Below are 20513 nucleotides of genomic sequence, written 5' to 3' on the forward strand. Positions count from 1 at the left end.
GGTCCTTGGGGAAGCTGTGTGGCCTGGTCAAAAGACATTTGTCTAGACTCTCGATAGAGGTGGCTTCCAAGCAGGAGTAAAAGAGGTGCTTCATTCTCTATTAAAAGGCCCTCAAGGTGCCAACTTACTACTCGTAATAAGTTTTGTTAAATTTTTCATTATATATAAACATTAAGACTAGTCTTTCAAAAATTTCTGATAGCACATCACAACGTTCATTATCAAGTATGAAAGTTAGATGGAAGGAGGGCCTGTATAGCTGATGGTAGTAGCATCATGTGTCCATGTTTCACAGGATAGATTGTACATGGATACAAGAGATGTATGTTTTATAGACACGCCTATGTGCAGAAAGAAGTACACCAAAAATAACCTCACATGAAGGTACAAAGTTATGAATTTTTTTCTTTTCATTGGTTTCTATAAATGAACTTGAATTGTATATAAAAAAATACAAGTTATGAAAAACTTCATTCCCTACATCAGTATGGGTGCTAACGGACTCCATTTTTACCAAAAATGCAACACAAATGGAAAAGTCAAAATGCAACCTTGGTTTACATCAGTAACTGTCCAAAGATTGCTCATGACTCAAAGATAAAGAGTGATCTGAAAAGCACAGGTGCAGTGGAAGCTGTGGTACTGTGCTTCTGTATTGTGTTGGGTGTTAATTCAAACAAAACTCATCGAGCCATTGGTCGTGAGCTACATCCACCTATGGCTCTAGCAGGCAGGAAGGCCTTTGCTTTTAGTTTGAAACGTACATGTGTGCATGTGTACACTTAGATGAACGTGTGGTCCTCAGAGGGTCATTCTCAGGAGTTGCCACTCTCCTCCCACCACATCGCTTCCGGGGATGGAAGTCGGGTTGTCAGACTTGGAAGGCTCTGTGTAGAGTACCTTTTCCTGCTGAACCATCTCGGGCCCTGTGCTCTTGTTTTGAAATCCAGCTAACTGAATTCTCATAAGACCCCTGCAACTGTGTGTTGTGTGTCTTCTCTTTATAGATGAATGGTTCTGTGCACAGCTCTCCGTAACACCTAGAACGACCAACACAGTCCCCAAGATTTACATGGGCTTTGTGGAAATTTTAACAAAAGATAATTATCTTTAGGCGTTGCCCATTAATAAGAATTCTCTAAGTTCGAAGAAAGTTGAGCTCTTGCTCATTTTGAGATGTGAGTTAAGTGCCCACAGAAGCGCTATACTTGAGCCTTATTAGGACTTTCTTGGGGAAAGAGTTTCGAATCTTCCTACAGTGAGCTATCCAGGGCTAATCCAGTTTTCACATTAAGAATAACATGTTATAAGTCCTAGGAAGCAGTGAGTCGTTAAAAATACAAGTTAAAGTGAGGAGGCTGGATATTATGAGGTTTCTAAAATATAATTGCAGAAATGGTTAAGGAGAGATGTCATAATAAAATGTCACAATATAAAGAAAGTCTAGACATGAGACTCTAACAGATTCTTATGCTTTTTGTTTCTCAATCTGCTGGAGTCTTCGTTTCAAAGTTTACACCCTTTAGTGGAAAAATTAATTTCTCTTTCACAAGTTCCACTCACATTTTGTTGCTAATAAAACCAAGGATGTAAATACTATTAAGTACAAAACAGCCTGCTGCGTAATTGTTTCAAAGCAATTACAGATTATGTCGAGCCATTCAAGGAGCAGAAACAGTTTCTTCCAAGACACCAGCTCCCTGTACCTTGAAATTTTATTAGCCTAAGACTTCCATACACCATATGTTAGGATATGAGACTAGCTGCAATTGAACAAACAACTTTCTGATATATAAGTGAATGATAACCTGATTTTAAATGTGTTTATCTAATGAGATAGTAACTGTAATTTACAGCACATATAAAAACTCCCACTGTTACTCCTGGTGCACCTTTTGCCTAAAAAGGGTGATGCAGGGGGAGATATGCTAATGATGATCGTCTTGGATTTTACCAAGTCAGTAATAAAATTTGCATTCGATATTGTGCACAGTAAACTGGGTTATTAGCCTTGAAAATGAGTCTCATAAAATTTAAATATAGGCCTAAATCATATTAACTGTCGTGTAGATTTTCTGAGAGCCTTTAAAGCATTGTGCTGCTTCTATAGTGTAGGGAATGCAGATGTTTGTGTGGCTCCAAGGAGGGCCCCAAAAGGATACAAATGGGAGCTTGAAAGCATCCGCTATTGTGCTTTCAGCTTTGAGAACCCGGCCTGGGTCAAGTGCCTGTAGACCAAGGAGGCTGAAGGTGGGTGGTTCCGAAGAAGTGGTTCAAGATAAGATCCGCCAATCAATCCCTTGGATCATCAAAAACAGGACTTCAACATTCTCCTGGTCCTTCAAAAACTCCCCTGTCTCAATGCTTGATAACACAGGCAAGATAGCAGCTATAAAGTGCCCCTTGTTATCCTGGTGGAATGGACAGATGTACAGACTGAAAGCTGAGGACCTAGTGGTCACACCTTCTCCAGTAACTTTCTGTAGCAGTGTCCTGTTTCCTCAGTTGCTAATAATTCATAAATACTTTCCTAACAGGAAAGAAATGAACTCGAGGGTGCACACACTACTTTGTTCACTCTGTGACTGAGTTGATGTCCTGCTCTATCACCCTTGTATTAGGTCACCTAACTCTCTAGTTGTTCAGTCTTGGGCTCCTTGGTGATCCCTATCTCCGCTCCTCAAGATAGAGTGCCCCATAATGCTCATCTTTTCTGAGGCTCTCTCTCTGACCCCCGCCCCCCCAGCTGTTTTTAACAATCACAGTGTTAGCTTTGCTGTGAAGAATCAACAGTTGAATGAATAGTGTTTGATATTAAATAAGCCTCACCTTTGTTATGATAACTTCTACACAAGTTCTCTCGTTGGACATCCCATAAGAGCCTGAAATTCAGGTCCAGTGAGGCTCTCAGCATCTTTTAGCCAAGCTAGAAATGGTTAAGTAGAAGCCTCATTCAAAAGGTAAGCCAGTTTTGCCTGGTGAGGGGAGACTGGTTATTCACACAGGACCAGCACTCAGCCCTGACAAGCCTCTACCCAGTTGGGAGACGATGACTCCTTTATCAGGACAAGTCGGCAATCCTGGAAGTTGCTCCATTTTGTCACTACCCATGACTCAGAGGGCTATGATCAGGTTTTATCTTAGAGGATGGAACTATTAAAAACGATTTAAAACTGAGCTACCCCCAAAGCCTAAGTAAGAGTTGCAAGGTGGAACAAGAACCGTTCAGTCACCCTGCCACTGGCTCAGGGGACAGAGAGCTCGGGGAGGAAGTGGGAAAACCGAGAATGCCGGACGCTGATGAGCTAGCCCCTAAGTGTGGGCAGTAGGAACAAATGGTACCACTCATAGCTTCGGAGATGGCTAGCCTAGAGTCTAGGGTCGGGGGGGGGGGGGCTAGATAAACGACTGCATCCACCTATCTGCTAGGAGGTTTGGTGCTGCTTCACCGTTACCTTGTCACTTACAGTTTTATGAGTCGATCACATGGAACAAACCTGTAATCCAATCACAAGAAATAGCTTGAAGAGAGAGAACAAGACAGGAGCGTACCACAGAGGTCCTCTGAAAGACTCTACCCAGCAGGGGGTAGAAGCAGATGCTGAGACTCACAGTCAAACTTTGGGGCAGAGAACAGGGATTCTTATGGATGAGTTGGGGAGTAGACGGACCTGGAGGGGACAGGAGCTGCACAAGGAGAACAATGGAGGCAACAAATCTAAGCTCAGAGGGACCTACAGAGACTGATGCACCAACCAAGGACCATGCATGGAGAGGACCTAATCCCCCTGCTCAGATGCAGTCTACAGACAGCACAATCTCCATGTGGGTTCCATAATATGGGGAGCGGGGCTACCTCTGACATAGACTCTGTTCTCCATTCACTGATCACTTCCCTCTGGTGGGGCAGCCTTGCCAGGCCACAGAGGAAGAGGATACAGGCAGTCCAGATGAGATTTGATAGGCTGGGACCAGATGGTAGGTGAGGAGGGCTTCCCATTTCTGAGGAATAAGGGAAGGAGGAAGAAGAAGGGAAGGTGGGACCAGGAGGAGATGTGGGAGGGGCCTACAATCAGGATGTAAATTTAATAAAATAAAAGTAAATATATTAAAAAAGAAAGAGTTTAAGGCTAGCTCAATTGTGAAGTGAGTTTAAGGTCAGCATACCTGTCTCAAAAACTGTGTTTATGTTTTGTTATTCCCTTCACTACACATATAATTTTGTTATGTATGTTTTTATTATTGGAAGGTTTTTCTTTATTTTAAATCTTTTCCTCTTTCTTATTCTTTATAATCTTATATTTTTTTTCTCTTTTAAGTTTAAGCTTCTTTTGTTTTTTCCCTTTCTGCCTCCATATATTTCATTCACTTATTTCTCCATTTAGCCAAAATAGTTTTTAACTTCATAACACGGTCTACATTGTTCTTATAATTTTCAATTCTGTGACCATTGGTGGTATACTAGCAGGCATTTTCAAAGTCAGTTTAAAATGTATTTCTATTTGTTGTTAATTTTGTTGGTGCTGATGTTATAGTGTTTTCCCTCTAAAAGGTACTAAAGGCTGGGCTCTATAGAATGGGCTAATCAGTAAGAAGATCCCTAGATAAAACTGAGGAGCTGTCTAAGTCAACAGCCCTTGAATTGCAGTTAATGACAAGAAACTTGTCAAAGCACTACAACTTGGATCCTCCAGAAGATCATAGTGAATTTATCAACTGATAAACTCTAAGACACTGAAATAAGCAAATTATCCAATGAAGAATTAAACAGTTTACTTGTAAAGTGACCACCAAGCAGATACAAAGAAGCCGATGAATGAAGTAAAGAAATCAACTCAGAACCTGAAGAAGAGAGCCAAGCCCAGAACTGAGAAAACCAGCAACGTCAACGAAAAAAAAAAAAACATCATCAAGATAGATAAGAAATTTGGAAAGAAACCAAGATTTTTTTGGGGGGAAAAGGAAGGACAAAAGGAAATGTTGGAAACGAAAAACTCAAGGAATCCAATGAAGAACCCAGTGAGAAGCGCCACCTACAGACTAGACCATGTGAAGAGCCAGGGTGAATGACTACTATATTCAAACAACAAACAAAAACCAAGCATGACCACAACATTAATGTCTTCATCAGGACTAAAGAGTCTCCAACAAGGAAAAACCCAAGGCTAGACAAATTTACTAGAGAATTCTACAAGACCATCGAAGAAGAACTAGTGCACTAGTGTTCCTCAGACCATCCCATAAAATAGAAAGGGAAGCCATCTTACTCTTTCAGTGAAACTTTCAGTGATGACCCTGATAACAAAACCCGAGGACACAGGACAAAAAGAAAATTGATGGATGCCATTGCTTATAAGCATGGATGCAGAAATTCTTAACAAAACACTGGCAAAACAAAGCCAATAATGCATAGAAGAAATTACAAACCACGATCAAGGGATACAAGTGTGCTTGGACATTGCACATCAATCAAGGAAGTGCAGCAAATAAATAGACCCAGGGAGAGAAATCACACAACTATCCCAACAGATGCAGAAAAGTTTTCTGACAAAGCTCAACATCCTTTCATGATAAAAACCTTAAAGAAACTAGGAATAGGGGCTGAAGAGATATTAAGAGCACTGACTGTTCTTGCAGAGGACCAGGGTTAATTCCCAGCACCCACACAACAGATCTCTATTGTCTATAACTCTAGGGCCAGGGAATGACACCCCCACACAGACATACATATAGCCAAAACACCAATGCACATGAAATAAAAATAAATAAACCATTAGAAAAGAAACTAGGAATAGAAGGAATATATATCAACGTCATAAACGTTTTCATGAAAAACCCAAAGCCAGCGAATACTAGATGGGGATAAACTGCAGGTATTTATCTTAAAATCAGGAATGAGGCAAGGTTTTCTTGCTTAGCAGCCAATATTGTGCCTGATTCTTGACTCAGTGAAATGAAAGAAGTAAATAAAAAGGGTTACAAACAGGGGAGGAAGTCAAATTATCTCTACTTGCCGAAGAACTAACTGTATATTTTAAATACCCTAAAGATCCCACTGGAAAACTCTTAAACCTGATAAATATCTTCAGTAAATGGCAAGACATGAAAAGGAATATGAAAATCAGTAGCTGTTTCATATCTATAATGAACATTCTGTGAATAAAAGCGGGAAAAAGTCAATCCATAGAAAAATAAAATACCTAGCAAAAATCCTGCAATAGAGATGAAAGGCTTCCGAGATGAAAGCTTTAAGATACTGGAAGAAACTGAAGATGACACTAGAATTATGGGTATTGGTATGACCTTCCACAAAACACTCAAAATACAACCACAGTGTAAGATCTTGATACACCACTCTTGGGTATATGCTTTGAGGAGTTTAAGCCAGCATAGAACCCAGATCCCTGAATAACTGTGTTTATTGCTGTACTGTTCAGAATAGCCAACGTAAACAATCAGCCTAGCTGTCCACTCAAAGACAACTGTATAAATAAGTGTGGCACATCCCCACAATGGAGTTTTATTCAGTCATAAAAACAACAAAACTATGTATGTCACTTGCAGGAAAATGGATGAAACTAGAACTTACCCATGATAAGTGAAATAGCCCAGATTCAGAAAGACAAATATCTCACATCTTCTTTTATATGTGAAATCTAGATTTAATTTTTTAGAAACACATGAAAATAGAGGGGCATCTTAGGGTAAAAGACTCTTGGGGGGTGGGAACAGTGGATGAGACAGGGGGACGGAATATGATCATGGTGTATATTTTACATGTATGAAAAATGATAAAGCCCAATATTTTACATGGTTAATATATTCTAGTAGGAATATAAAATGGAAGCACTGTGTTGGTTACTTGGATCATCTCTGTGGGAAATGTCTCACGAAAGCAACCTCAGGGAGAAAGAATTTATTTAGCTTGTGTTTGATAGGCTATGCTCTCACAACGGAGGAAGCAAGGCTGTAGGATCTGCTTGAGCAAAGCCTGTGTAGCAGCAGGTGGGCAGTAGTGAGGGCTGGTCAGGAGCCTTCTGTGGGCTGTTCACGGCCCACTCTAGCTGCATATGTCCAACAATTAGGCCTCAGTTTCCAAAGGTTCCACAGTCGCCATCCCCCCTCCAACACCACTAGCGCTGGGAACCACATGTTCAAGCACACAGATGTGTGAGGGACCGTAACAATTACTGTATGGAAAACACAGATTCAAATCTGAGAAGATTAGTCATATCTGGTCAAGTCTTTTGCATACCTAACTGAACCTTTTTGCCTGCTTGTTCATGTAATTACTGAGAGAGAAATAAAGTCTCAGTGTAGTAGTAGGCCTGTGTAATTCTTCCTGGGTCTTTTAGCATTTTTAAGATGATTTACTATATGGAAACACATTAAATATTACTATCTCTTGGGCAAACTAGTCTTTTTATCTCCATTATATAACCTTCTTCATCTCTGCTAATTTGCTTTGCTTTGAAGTCTTCTGTTGCCTGAACGTAGCCATTCCAGCTTTCAGTCATTAGCGTTTGTGTGAAAAAGCCTCTTTCTTTTCTTTTGCCTTCAGTCTCTCTTTACTTTTAAGCTGTAGCTCTTTTAGCAAACAGTCTAAGTAGATAGAATAAAATAAGCATTTCAGTGTAAAGAGCATGGGTGGAGTCCATGTGGCCAGAGAGAACTGACAGCTGCTGTTTGGAGCAAGAAATTCAGAGCAGGGGAGGGGGCTTAGCTGTTTCAGGAGGACACAGTGCTAGAGATCAGCATAAGGCTTTCCATCCCTTTCCCTAACAACAGTGGGGAAGGTAGGAGGACAAAGCCTGCCCTGAACCATGTCTCAGCTAACACTCTGTTTTCTCATTTGGGCTGGCTGGAAATCCAGTGTTTATCAGAACCCAGCTGGAAGACCACCAGCTGCCAATACCAACCCTAGTCCCAGGCCCAGTCAGTGACAAGGTGGCTCTCTGAAGTGTCTTCAGCAGAAAACCATCCGCCTTTGGAAGATTACAACCCTGCATTGTTAGTCAACACTTAAGACAGTTGCCTCACAGATGTTTTTTCTGGTTTTACAGCTTTTTACTGTGAGCAAAGCCAGCAGTATTGTTCCTTCGTGAGTGGAACAAGAAGTTGTAAGGTCTTTATTTCCAACACTTGTCTTCTTTTTCTGTGTGTGTTTGGTGAGGTGGGGAGGCGTGTGTGTGTGTGTGTGTGTGTGTGTGTGTGTGTGTATGTGTGTGTGTGTGTGTGTTCCTCCTAAGTATCTGCAAAGAAAAAAATGGAAGTGTGCTCCCCGCCTCCCTCTTAAAGGCTCCTGTGGAGCCAGAGAGATGGTTGGTAGTTAAGAGCCGGCTCTTCCAGAGCATTGGGTCTTGAGTTGCAGTATCCACATCATGTCCCACAATGATCTACAGCTTCAGTTCGGGGGATCTGATGCCTCTTCTGGTCTCTGTGGGGGGGTCTACACAGGCATACATGCAGGCAAAACATCTATACACATAAGACAGAAAAAAAAACCCACAAGCATATAAATCCATAACAGTATAAATAAATAAATAAATAAATAAATAAATAAATAAAACAAAAGGTTCTTGTGGGTTCTGGGGAAATGAGTGGAGGATACATTGTAAAGGCTTGTCTTACTCTGGATGATAGGGTATGGGGGTGAAAGTTCTCCTCAAGATCCTGTTCTGCAGAGTCAAGATATCTGGGAACAAGAAAAGCCACTGCCTCATGAAGAAGGGGGTCTTTCTTACCAGCTGCCCCACTCTCAGAAGTATAGTTGGTAAAACTCAGAAGGCAAGAAAAATGGTGCTGGCAGTGGGTAAGTGGGGAGGCCCCAACAAGATCTCATTCAGTCCCGGGGCTCCCCTTCCACTAGGTGCAACACCTTCCCTCATGAGGAGGGAGAACAAACAGAAAACAGAGCCAATGCCACTGCAAGCAGTGAAGATTCAGCCGCGCATGTGGTAACATAGTTGCAATGTCAGGAGATCGGTCAAGAATTCTAGCATTCTAGCAGCCTTCACTGGGGATGCACAGTAAACAGTAGCACAAACAGCTACATTCTCAGTATAACACAGATGCAATCATATTTCATATGCAGCTGCACACACGTGTGTGCTCATGCACGTGCACACACACACACACACACACCTGTACACATGCAGGCAAGCCATGGTATGCACAAAGGAGGCCAGAGGACAACTTTTCAGAGTGTGTTCTTGCCTTTCACCTCACTGAGGCAGGGCCTCTTATGTTTTGCTGCTGTGCTATGGATTGGCTGGCCCAAAAGCTTCTGTCAGAGTTTCCTGTCTCTGCCTCTGATGTTCCCACAGTAATGCATAGATTACATAAGCATGCCACCACATCCAGCTTCTAGCATGAACTCCAGGGAGCGAACTCAGATCATCAAGGTTGCACGCCGCTTTTTACCAACTGGGCCATCTCCCCAGGCCCAACACTAATTTTTAAAAGGATGTTATGCATTCGTTGGATTATTTACCTAACACATATCATTTACTAGAAAGTAATATTGCTAACACCAATATCAAGTACTATTGAATTTAAAAACAAAATAGGGAGTGATTCCGTGTTCACACAATAGAGTCTTGCTTATGTTTACTTCCTAACTACTAGCACGGTTTCTTTTTACATAAAAGGTGTTCATTAATGCATGCTGAACAAGCAAATAAATGCAAGAGACATTAAAACGTTGGTGACAGACAAGACTGCCTCTGTAGATATTGCGACCAAGCTGTATAATACAGACAGCAGTGCTGTGGCTATACACATACATATATCACACACAAGGGTATTTACCATAGGATCTTATTAAAATTATAATGCAGTTGTGTGTGAACACCAGTGGGAACTCAGGCTACAGGTGCTCATAGAGAAGCAATACCAGAATGTCTCACAGATTAGTGTTGGGAATGATGAAATTTACTCTACATTCCCCTTGAAAAAAATTTAAGGCTGGAGAGATGGCCCAATGGTCAAAGCATTTACTGTATAAGCCTGAGAACTTAAGTTCAAATCTACAGAAGTCACATTAAAAACCAGAGGTGTAGCATCAGTGTTTGTATTCCTAGAGCTCTTATGAGGGCAGGGAAGATAGAGACAGGAGAATCCCAGGAAGTTTGTGAGATGGCTAGCCTGACATACAAAGCTCAAAACAACAGAGATCCTGACTCTCACAAGGTAGAAGGTAACAACTAACAACCAAAGTTATCCAAGGCATGGTGCCTGTGCTTGCATTTACATGAGAATGGGCACACACACACATACATGCACATGCACACACAAAATACACGTGCATGCACACACATGCATGTGCATACATAGTCTTCCCTCTTTATAACTAACTGGGAGCTCAGAACTCTGTAGGATCAGGTCCTGCTTCTAACAGTGTCTACAATAAACTCTACGGAAAGACCAAGGAAGACTGCAGAAGTGTTCACTTTATGTGGCTTATACTGTGACAGAAGAGTCGGCCTTCTATTATCATCTAGGCTGGAACATGTTAACATGTGAATTCTCTTTACATGAAACCATATTTTTCTATGCTTTTTAAAATTAATGAGTCAAACAAGAGTCCTTTTCTTCTCAAATAATCACCCAATATGATTGTGGAAGTGATTTTAATAGTGGTCACCATGTCTCTTCTTCCTTCCTTCCTTCTTCTTCTTCTTCTTCTTCTTCTTCTTCTTCTTCTTCTTCTTCTTCTTCTTCTTCTTCTTCTTCTCGTTCTCCTTCTCCTTCTTCTTCTTCCTCTTCTTCTCGTTCTCCTCCTCCTCCTTCTTCTTCTTCTCATTCTCCTTCTTCTTCTTCTTCTTCTTCTTCTTCTTCTTCTTCTTCTTCTTCTTCTTCTTCTTCTTCTCTTTGCTGCCTCCTCCTCCTTCTTTTCTTCTTCTTTTTCAAAACAGGGTTTCCCTGTGTAGTGCTGGCTGTCCTGGACTCACTTTGTAGACCAGCCTGGCCTTGAACTCACAGAGATCCACCTGCCTCTGCTGCCTCAATTGCTTTGACTATAAGCATGGGCCACCACACCTGGCAGTCACCACATAGGAAGCGTCAGTGTGAATCTGGACTGGAGTCAAGTTGGAAGCTGATGCTGGCCGTGTGGCACTTTCTGGATCTGTGACACTTACCAGAAAGTGTTTGCCCACTTCTTCACGTGCTTCTTGTGTATCTCTGAGTGCTTGCTTTCAGGCTTATGGGAACCTGGCCTGTGAACCACGCCAACCTCTGAAGCAAGTGCATCACAAGAGGTCTCCAGGTCTGTTTTAAGCACCCACTACACGCAGTGTCCTGTGCACTTGGACTCTTGTGCTGGGGGTAGCTTTAGGGGTCTTAACTGCCCTTTCCACTGTGCGTGCATGAGGTTTGTGTGTGTGTGTGTGTGTGTGTGTGTGTGTGTGTGTGTGTGTGCTGTGTACCTGAACTGGAGCTATCCTAACCTCTCTGTCTTACTCTGAAAATGGAAGGCTTGAGTGTGTCTGTCAATTCCTTTCTTCCCTAAATATTCCTCATGTCCACCCACACTTTATACCTGGCCTGCTCCAGGACCAGCTGTGTGCACTACATGGATATGGGGAAGGCCAGTCTTCATTAACAACTAATTTCTGTCCTATTTCTTATTCAAGATACGCCCATTGAGTCTTTAAACACCTGCACAGGTGACATGGTTTTATTCATCTTTTTTTTTTTTTTTTTTTTTTTTTTAATTTTAGAATAAGCTTTTCTCTGGGGCAAGGCAGATATTACCTCTTAAACTATCCTCCATCACCTCTCAGTCCCCATCCCATGCCATCTGTTTCTAATAATTTCTATTTTGACTACCTCCCATCTATAATCATTTTGGCCATTTCTTTCCATGAGGATCTTCCGAGTCCCTTTTCTGGGCCCACTGGCTCTTTGCCTATCCCATGATGATCCTCTTCCTTCTTCCTGCTCTCAATATTACTCATCTTGACACAGACTTCTCACTAGGTACCCTCTAACAGACACACTCATACATATGCCACACACGTGCACATACTCACACGTGCACATACTCACACACAAGCATCATGCTCACACCTCTACAAAAAACATGTGCATGCACATATGTGTGTGTTGGCCTTTTCTCTTTGGCATACACACTGGATGGTGTGACACTTACTGGTTACCCATAACCTCATTTAACATCCTTCTTGACCAGAATGACTTGGAGGTATTTAATTTTTTTCTTCCTAGTTTATAATTTATGTTTCATACTTAGAAATTATAATACATGTGTTACTACCTGTTAGCCTCATCCAAACTGAGGAAAAGTCAGGTCCAAAGGAAACTCCAATTCCCCAAACTCCAAAAGGAGGTCCATATGTCCAGAAATGAACTCAACATGCACCGTAGGAGGACTTCTGGTAGTTAGATTAAAAAGCCAGAATTTCCAAGAAAAATTGAAATTGGTTCACCTCTACCAAAAGGAGTCATTTTCCTTACCCCCTGGCAGAAGGGACATACGGCTACCTGTGGTGCCTATTAGCATACCAAACCTCACAGGGCCTCCAGGATCCCTCAGTATCTCAGCACCCGGTGCACATGTCAGAGTTCAAGCTAGCACCCCAGCCCTTCTTACCTCCTCTCCTTCGCCAAACTCCTTCCGGCTCACGAATGTCCTTCCCCTGAGCTATTCATTTCTCCTTATACCCTTGCTACTCCCACCTTCCCCCACTGCTTCTCTCACTATGTTTTCTCTATTCTCCATCCCCTGCTGTTCTCCCCTCTCTCACAGATAGCCCTGGGCATGATCAGTCTACTTTCTCTCTCTGCTCTGGACTTTTCTGGATGCCTCTTTCATGGCTACAATAAAATCCTTCCCCTTAACATACCAGTAGCAGTCCTTTCATCAGTATATATGAAAACCTTTTCAAATTTGTCTTCAAGTTTAGGAATCAAATAAAGCATATGCCATCTATATAATCTATAGATACCTATATGTCTACGTCATCTGTATGTACACATATTGCTAGCTTTGAGTTGTAAATGTTTCTCATTTTGTGTTTCTCATCATGGTACAGCCATATAATGGAAATGGATATCAAACCATAAGAAGACAAAGCAGGAACCAAAATCCATTTTGCAAAGTGAAGAAAAAAAATCTTAAAAGGCTACATTTCTAATTTAAACCTTTTACATTTCAACATTTTAAACTTTTTTTTTTAAGACTAGGAATCTGTAGATTTGTATTCAAATGCTATAGATAATTCTAGAAATGCTCATTTATTTCTTGGAATTGAGATGGAACAGAATCAACAGACAAAGACACTGAAGATAGCAAAAGGACGCTGTCGTTACACATTTGTGCAAACCCATAGAGCGTGTCCCACAAAACATAAATGCCAAGTCACTGTAGATTTTAGGTCATAATAAGATATCCATAGCAGTTTACTCTTGGTTACAAATGTCCAACAGTAATGTCAGAAATTAACAACAGAGGAAACTGTTCCAAAAGTTGAAGGGATAGATAGAAACTGTACTTTTTGCTCAAATTTTCTATAAACACAAGGCTATTATAAAAAAAAAAAAAATCTGTGACTTGAACATTTTAAGAATGCATTGATTATGAAAAGCCTGTCTTTAGAATTCTAAACAAAAACTGTGGACTTCTGCAACCTGTGTGGGGACAAAGAAAATGTCCAATTAAAGATCACTATTGTTTTACTACAAGGCCAACTGAGAGATGTACTATTCATTCTAAGAAATATCTTCTGGGCTCTACTCTTTCCTGTACCTCCATTTTGCTCTTTCCACCCTCATTAAGGGATAAACAGGAATCTTGGTGTTTGGTGTGGGCACTTTTGTGGCTTAGGCTGATTCTGGGCTCTGCTAGAAACAATGTCTTTCAAGACAGGTTGTTCTTTCACAACAAGGCAGAATCTGGTTCGGTGACGTGAAAGGGAAGGTACTCCTTCAGGAATTAGCCTGGTCATTTGACTTTTATGGGGGTTATTGTCTAATGAGAGTTAATGATTAAGTGCCTTTGGCCCAATTGGCATTTGCTTGTTAAATCACTCAGCAAGTTTTGTTACCTAAGAAATGTGGTGGGGGTCGGGGCGGGGGAAGAAAGGCATTTTACTCTCAACATTTTGGATGATGTAATTTTAGAATTAAACAGCAGTATGCTTTTACAAATTAACAGAAAACAATAGTGTTCAAACGCTTGGCACTAAATAAAGGGAATAAAAGGAACCCAGCACAAAAGTAATTCAAAAAGCAGTTGTTACTAGGCTTTGGGAATCAATTTTGAAATGAAAACCAATAACACAACGGATAAAATTAAACTGTGAGTTTTCTGTTTCTCCACCACGATGAAGTGGACTGCTATCTGTGCTGATATCAGCACCGGGCCTGTTCCTTTCACGTGGAAATGACTGCCCTGCTGCCCATAGTACCAAAATCATGAAAAGAGAAGGAAAAAAAACTTTACCGAATGTAGCTTCATTTTAAAATGCAGATCCTATTATCAAACCCCACAAAGGCATACCGCCTCTGACAAGTGGAGAAAAATCTACCCTTCAAAGCTAATTGTGGTATTAAAGTATGCACGAAAAAGAGAAAAATGGCATATAGTTATTAAAAGTAGTTTTGTAATGCAGACACACTTTTTCATGGCAACAGTAACAACAGCCTCCAGGGGAGGGGGCGGGGAGGATGTGTGTGTGTGTGGAATGAATAAGAGGGAGATTCTTCCGGATGAATGAACAAATGAACGGATGCTTAAAAAAAAAAAATCCAAACCAAAAGTGGTTTAAGGTGACTAATTAAGACCCCCTCTTAGAAAAGCTGTTGCTAGGTAAACAAAACTGTTTAAAACATGTTCATCATTAAAGTGTCCCCTGACAGAAGGATGAAGCAGCAGACTTGGTGACAGAAGGGAGAAGAGAAACATATGGCCCCCCGTTCTGTCCCCTGCTGATAGACTAGCTTACTGCAAGCCCCTTTTGCTCTGTATTCCATGCACACAGCAGACTGCTACGCCCCAACTTTCCCATCTGTACTTTAGACTCCTGTTCCACCGATGCGGGCTGCCACTCAGCCCTCAGCCCCAGGCTGTAGGGAAGGGCAGGAACACGGGGCTTAGCCTAAACCTGAGCTAGGAGGATGCAAGGGAAGATTAACAAGCAATATTCACAATGCTATCCGTAACGCATTGTCCCTGCAGCATTACATGGTGTATCTCCACTGGGGATTAGCCCATCCATCACAGCTCCTTTATTGGCCCCGCCTTTTTGTTTTGTTTTGTTTTCATAGAAAGCCCAAATGCTGTCATAAAATTCTAAACCGCTTAATTGCTGCGCTGTAAAAATTTGCATATTAGAGATATGTCATTCCATTATTAAATGGCACTAGGTATTTTTTTTTAAAGTAGGTCCCATCACCATGCCAGTGCACTTATGGTACCATGCAAAACATGTTTCCAAACTCAAATCAGTAGTGTTGAAATACTGTTGAGACTCAATGTAGTTTTATTTTCTTTGGTCCCAGGCACAGAGCATGCTGACCCTTTTCCTATTGGATCACGGTTTTTAAGAAACATCTTTGGTCAGCTTGGTTTCTGAGCTGTGAGTCCTTTGAAAGCCTTCACCTTCTTATCTGGTATATATTAGACCAATAAAATGATTTTTGCCTCCTCAATTTTGCCTTTGATTAGACTATCAAAATGCCATCACCTGGCTAGCTTGCACTGGCAAACTTGGATGTGTGTCCACTAAATTTCTTTCACAAGAAATGGGTGAAAACATTTGGAAACCTTGGACTAAATCATGGTGCACAATAAACACACCTGTTCTTAGTTCTAGATAGAGAACCACCCTGGCATTGGGCCCTGCCAGAAAAGAGATACCCACTGTTGGTGGACACGGAGAACCTCATAGCAATGTATGTTTCTTTCCTGGCCTTTCAATTGTGGCTGACTTGGCCTCATGGCTGGGATGATTTATAGACTCCATTCTGAGAGGTACCCTTCACCTAAAAGCCCATTTACCCATATCTGCACCCCTCAAACCAGAGTATGGATTAAAATTAAGGGTAGCTAACCTTACTGAAGCTACAGTAGAGATCCTGAGACACTGGACTTCAACTGGAGCTCGCCCAAGATCCTTCCACAAATCCTTTACTCACTTCCGGCTGGAAAGCTTGATGAACTCTACCAGTCACACTGACAGGTGAGTGTCTGAAGTCACCTTCTTTGGCTTCCTGAAGCAGGTTTAAAGCAGACAGAGGAGTGGGTTGGGGATGGGGGATACTCTCTCGTCTCCACAAAGAAAGAAATCTACAATAAACAGACAAAAAAATATATAAGTTGGTGCGTAGTGGCGATATCCTGGTTATATAGTATTTTTACTTTCTCCATACTCTCTTGCTTTTTCCCTATGACCAGGGTTTGGGTGGGAGGACTGTTTTGTAAAGACAACAGAGATTTCAGAGATTTCATTAGTGATCCCAAGGCTGGAGGGCTGGCAAAGAATCTGTAACAGTAAGAGCAGCAGAGACTGACTCTTCTCCAGTAGTAGAGAATTTTCCAGTCAGCAATAAGCCTGACTCATTTTAGGACTCACTGTTTTCTAAGACAGAAAAGCACGTGCAGACAGAAGCCACTGCGAATCAGCTTCTGAGCTGTGATATTGTTCACCCAGGAGAGACAAAAGAAGCAGGAAGGTGACAGAAAAAGATACAGCAAGAATATCTGATCAAAGTCTTCAGGAGTGAGGATGACACTACGCTAAACACTAGCTAGCACGGTCACACAGCCCTGGGCGTGGTCCTGTTATGCCGAGATTATCCAGATCGTGAGAACCCCAAAATAGACCACCAGGACTCGATACCAATGCAATATACACAGGGTCCTGTATTATGGGCTCAGAGCTTTGGATCATAATCCTTCCTGACACAGCAGGATAGGAGAATGATACCGGAGCTTCAAGGGTAATGGGTTTATAAGGAAAAACTGTAATTAGGGGTTGGGGTCACAGGGAAGTAAGGAAAAAACCATAAAGGGGGTCGTGAGTCTCAGGAATGTAGACCTTTATGCATGTTGGGTGGAGGCTGGATCTCCAGGGAAAGTTGTGAGTCTCAGGAATGTGGACTTTCAGGCAGGTTTGGGTCCAGGAGGCTGAATCTCCAGGGAAGTTGCTTTATCTCAGAGAATCACTGGGCGTTAATTGTATCTAATTGTTCCAGTGGAGTTTCTGGAGAGTGCTGGCAGGCCCAGTTTATGACAGTGTGCGATCATTCCTGAAATGCAGGAAGGAATCGGGTCACCTGGAGGACAACTTCTCACAGACCACGGCATTAATTGTAGAATATACATTGTATTTAGGATGTGGCATTAATTTTGCCCCTACAGTCCTAAGAAGCAAGTATAGGATAAGCCATTGGAAGCCTGGTGATGGTGTTACACGCCTTTAATCCCAGCACTCAGGAGGCAGGAGCAGGTGGATCTCTGAGTTAGAGGTTAGCCTGGTCTATAGATCGAGCTCCAGGACAACCAGAGCTACACAGAAAAAAACCCTGATTCACGCCCATGCTCGCCCCAAAGACAAACCATTGAATATTTGCACAACCTATTGCTGTTTAGCCCATCTGACCTGGAACTCATCATGTGGCCCCAAACTCACCACCCTCCTTTGTTGGCCTCCTGGGTGTTTGGTTACAGGTGTACATTTAACACCAGCAGTAGGTACCATTTTATTTCTATTGTGTCAGTGAATAGCATGCTCAAAGAGGTTCATTGATCTCCCCGAGCTTACACACCCTGAGTGTTCACCTAGCAAGTGTTGGGCACAAATGCGCATTTCCACTCAAGGTCTTATTCTCAGTCCATGTGTATAGAGGCTTCCTCTCCAGCTCCACCTGGGTATCCCAAGGACACTTTGCATTTAAAGCGTTCAAACTGGAACCACCATTTCCCTCTCTTTCTTTTGCTCCTTATCCTGGTGAATGTCACTGTTGAGAATTCTGTCACCTCGGCCATGGATTTCTGAATCTTTCTTCCATCTTCCTGCCCCTGACTTCACATGCCTGTGACACAAATCTTTACTATCTTCACAGTCAGTTTCTGTCAACCTTTCACACCATCACTGCATAAAACAATCTTTACTCTGCCATCTATCAGAGTAGTGTAAACACCTCATTCCCTGACTTACCTTTCTATGTCTTTCCAGACTTGATTTCTTTTTGATTAATTAATTTTTTGAGACAGGAGTCTGCTATGTAGTCCAGACTCCCTCAAATTCTCATTTCTCCTGCCTCAGTCCTTTGACTGCTACTGGTTTTACAGGTGTGAGCCAGCATGCCTAGCTCTCCAGTCTTGATTCCTAAATATTTTCCATCTTTCTCCTGTTAGATTTTCATAGCCTACATCTTATTAAGTTGCATTCTGCCTAAATGTGGAACTCCTTCCAAATGTCTTACAACAAAAAATGAACTCTGATGCCCGAGATTTGATCACTGCCCCTTGCTGGAGAGGCCCTGTGGGAACCAGAAGAAGGGGATGCATGCTATGCAGATGAGACCTGATAGGCTGTGGTCATGCGGCAGGGGGGGGGCACCTGTCAGAGGTCTAGGGGAGGCAAATGGGGCAGAAGAGGGAGGGAGGGTGAGATCAGGAAGATAAAAGTGAGGGGATTATAATCCAGATGTAATGTAAATAAATTATATATATACATATACATATATATATATATGATTTGCAGATACTTATCACTGTGTGGATTTATACCCACTGCTCCCAGGTTTGATATCTATATACCACAGTGTTTGACATGTTTCACTTTGTTCTTTCATAGCCCTTTTTTCCTTCCATAAATATCTCATACTGCTAGAACCCTGCCCTTCCCCAACTCCAATGCACACTTCAGCCGTGGAGCAGTGTGAGTTCCAAGTTCCCAATGCAGCAAAGGAAGAGGATCATGGGAAGGGTGAGAAGAGGGTAAAGGGGATGCAAGAAATTGTAGACAGATGAGACATGCTTTATTTACCAGCACACACCGCTAGGCAGGCAGATGCCAACCGATCTGGCACAACTTGACACACACAGGTGAGCATAGGCACACACAGTGACTGGCCCATAGGCTGAACAGAGGTAGAAACACAGGCTTACAGGCACACTCAGGCAGGTTGACAGATATAAAAGGCAGGTTGACAGATATAAAAGGCAGGTTGACAGATATAAAAGGCCTGACCTTTTGACCTCGAAGCCATATTTATACAGAATTGCACAAAAACTGACAGTTTTCCAGAGATAATATATCATATAACAGATCACATTGCTTTTCACTGCTAGGTTCCCTAAACAACCAATGCCAGTCGTTTTGTGCTGAGTCATGGGTCCCCATATGCTCAGTGTTAGTTGTCCTGGCCCATGCTGGATATTTATATCAGCACCATACTGTCTGAACAGAACCTGGCCTTTACAGCCTTTGGTTTCCCACAACAGCCCCTGATTGCCCCAACCTACTCCTTGCAAAATTAATATTCTTTCTTCACGATCCTGCTCCACTACACACATCTGAGTTGCATCTGTTATCCCATATACACGCTGGGTCACATCTTCTCTTTCCTCTTCCTATCAGGGGAATCTTAACTACATCTTCTCACTCTTTATCCCGATATAGATTATGCTCAAGTCATTGTCCAAGGAGACAGCTGCATGAATCAAGAAATTGAGTTGTGACCAGAGGGAGTCAGTGCTAAGAAAGGAGTTCCCACTGCTGTACTTTGTGAGCCCTGTGAAAAGAACTGTCACTGTTCTAAGTCGTGGTCGGCCGCAGGCCTAAGGAAGCAGGGAGGGGTAGAGGGGGTGTGGCCCCAGTCAACTGGGAGCCATATCAGGAGACTTGTCAACTGACCATCCTGAGTCTGAGACTTGGTTAAATACATCTGCTTGTTGAAAATAGGTTCCTTTGGCCATTCCTACCTTTTTCACCCTATTTTATTTTAAGCTTGGCTTGAACTTGTCGGGCTTGTAACTATACTACAGCCTTCTGTAATATGAAGATGATGTCGGCCCAGGGTTCTGAGAAGCTGCGATTCATGGTCATCCCTGACATAGAATCTATTCACGTGGCTGGAAGATTGAGGGGCCCTGGGCCTCCCAATATCTGTCTGATCACCACGACAGTAAGGTGGGGATCTTCACAAACATATCCTTTACTTCAGAAGTAGAAATATAGTCTCCAGGCGCCCAACTGCTACACTGAGAGTAGTAGGTGATGAGAGGCAGATCAACATTTCGGAGCACAGTCGGCGTAGTCATTCTCTCAGTCTGCCTGACAAGCGTCTCTCAGCAGCCACCATATAGGCACTGTGGCCAATGCTGAGGCTCCAAATACATTATCCTCATCCCCCAAGCTGAAGACATCAAATGCAGAGAAAGGGTAGCTTAATATGAGTCAAACCAAGTGATCAGGACATGCATCTGGTACAGCGTTTCAGGTCAAACTTCCAAGAGAGCGTACGTCAGAGATTCCATCAAA

This window comes from Acomys russatus, chromosome 21, assembly GCF_903995435.1.
Source record: "Acomys russatus chromosome 21, mAcoRus1.1, whole genome shotgun sequence".
Taxonomy (NCBI): Eukaryota; Metazoa; Chordata; class Mammalia; order Rodentia; family Muridae; genus Acomys; species Acomys russatus.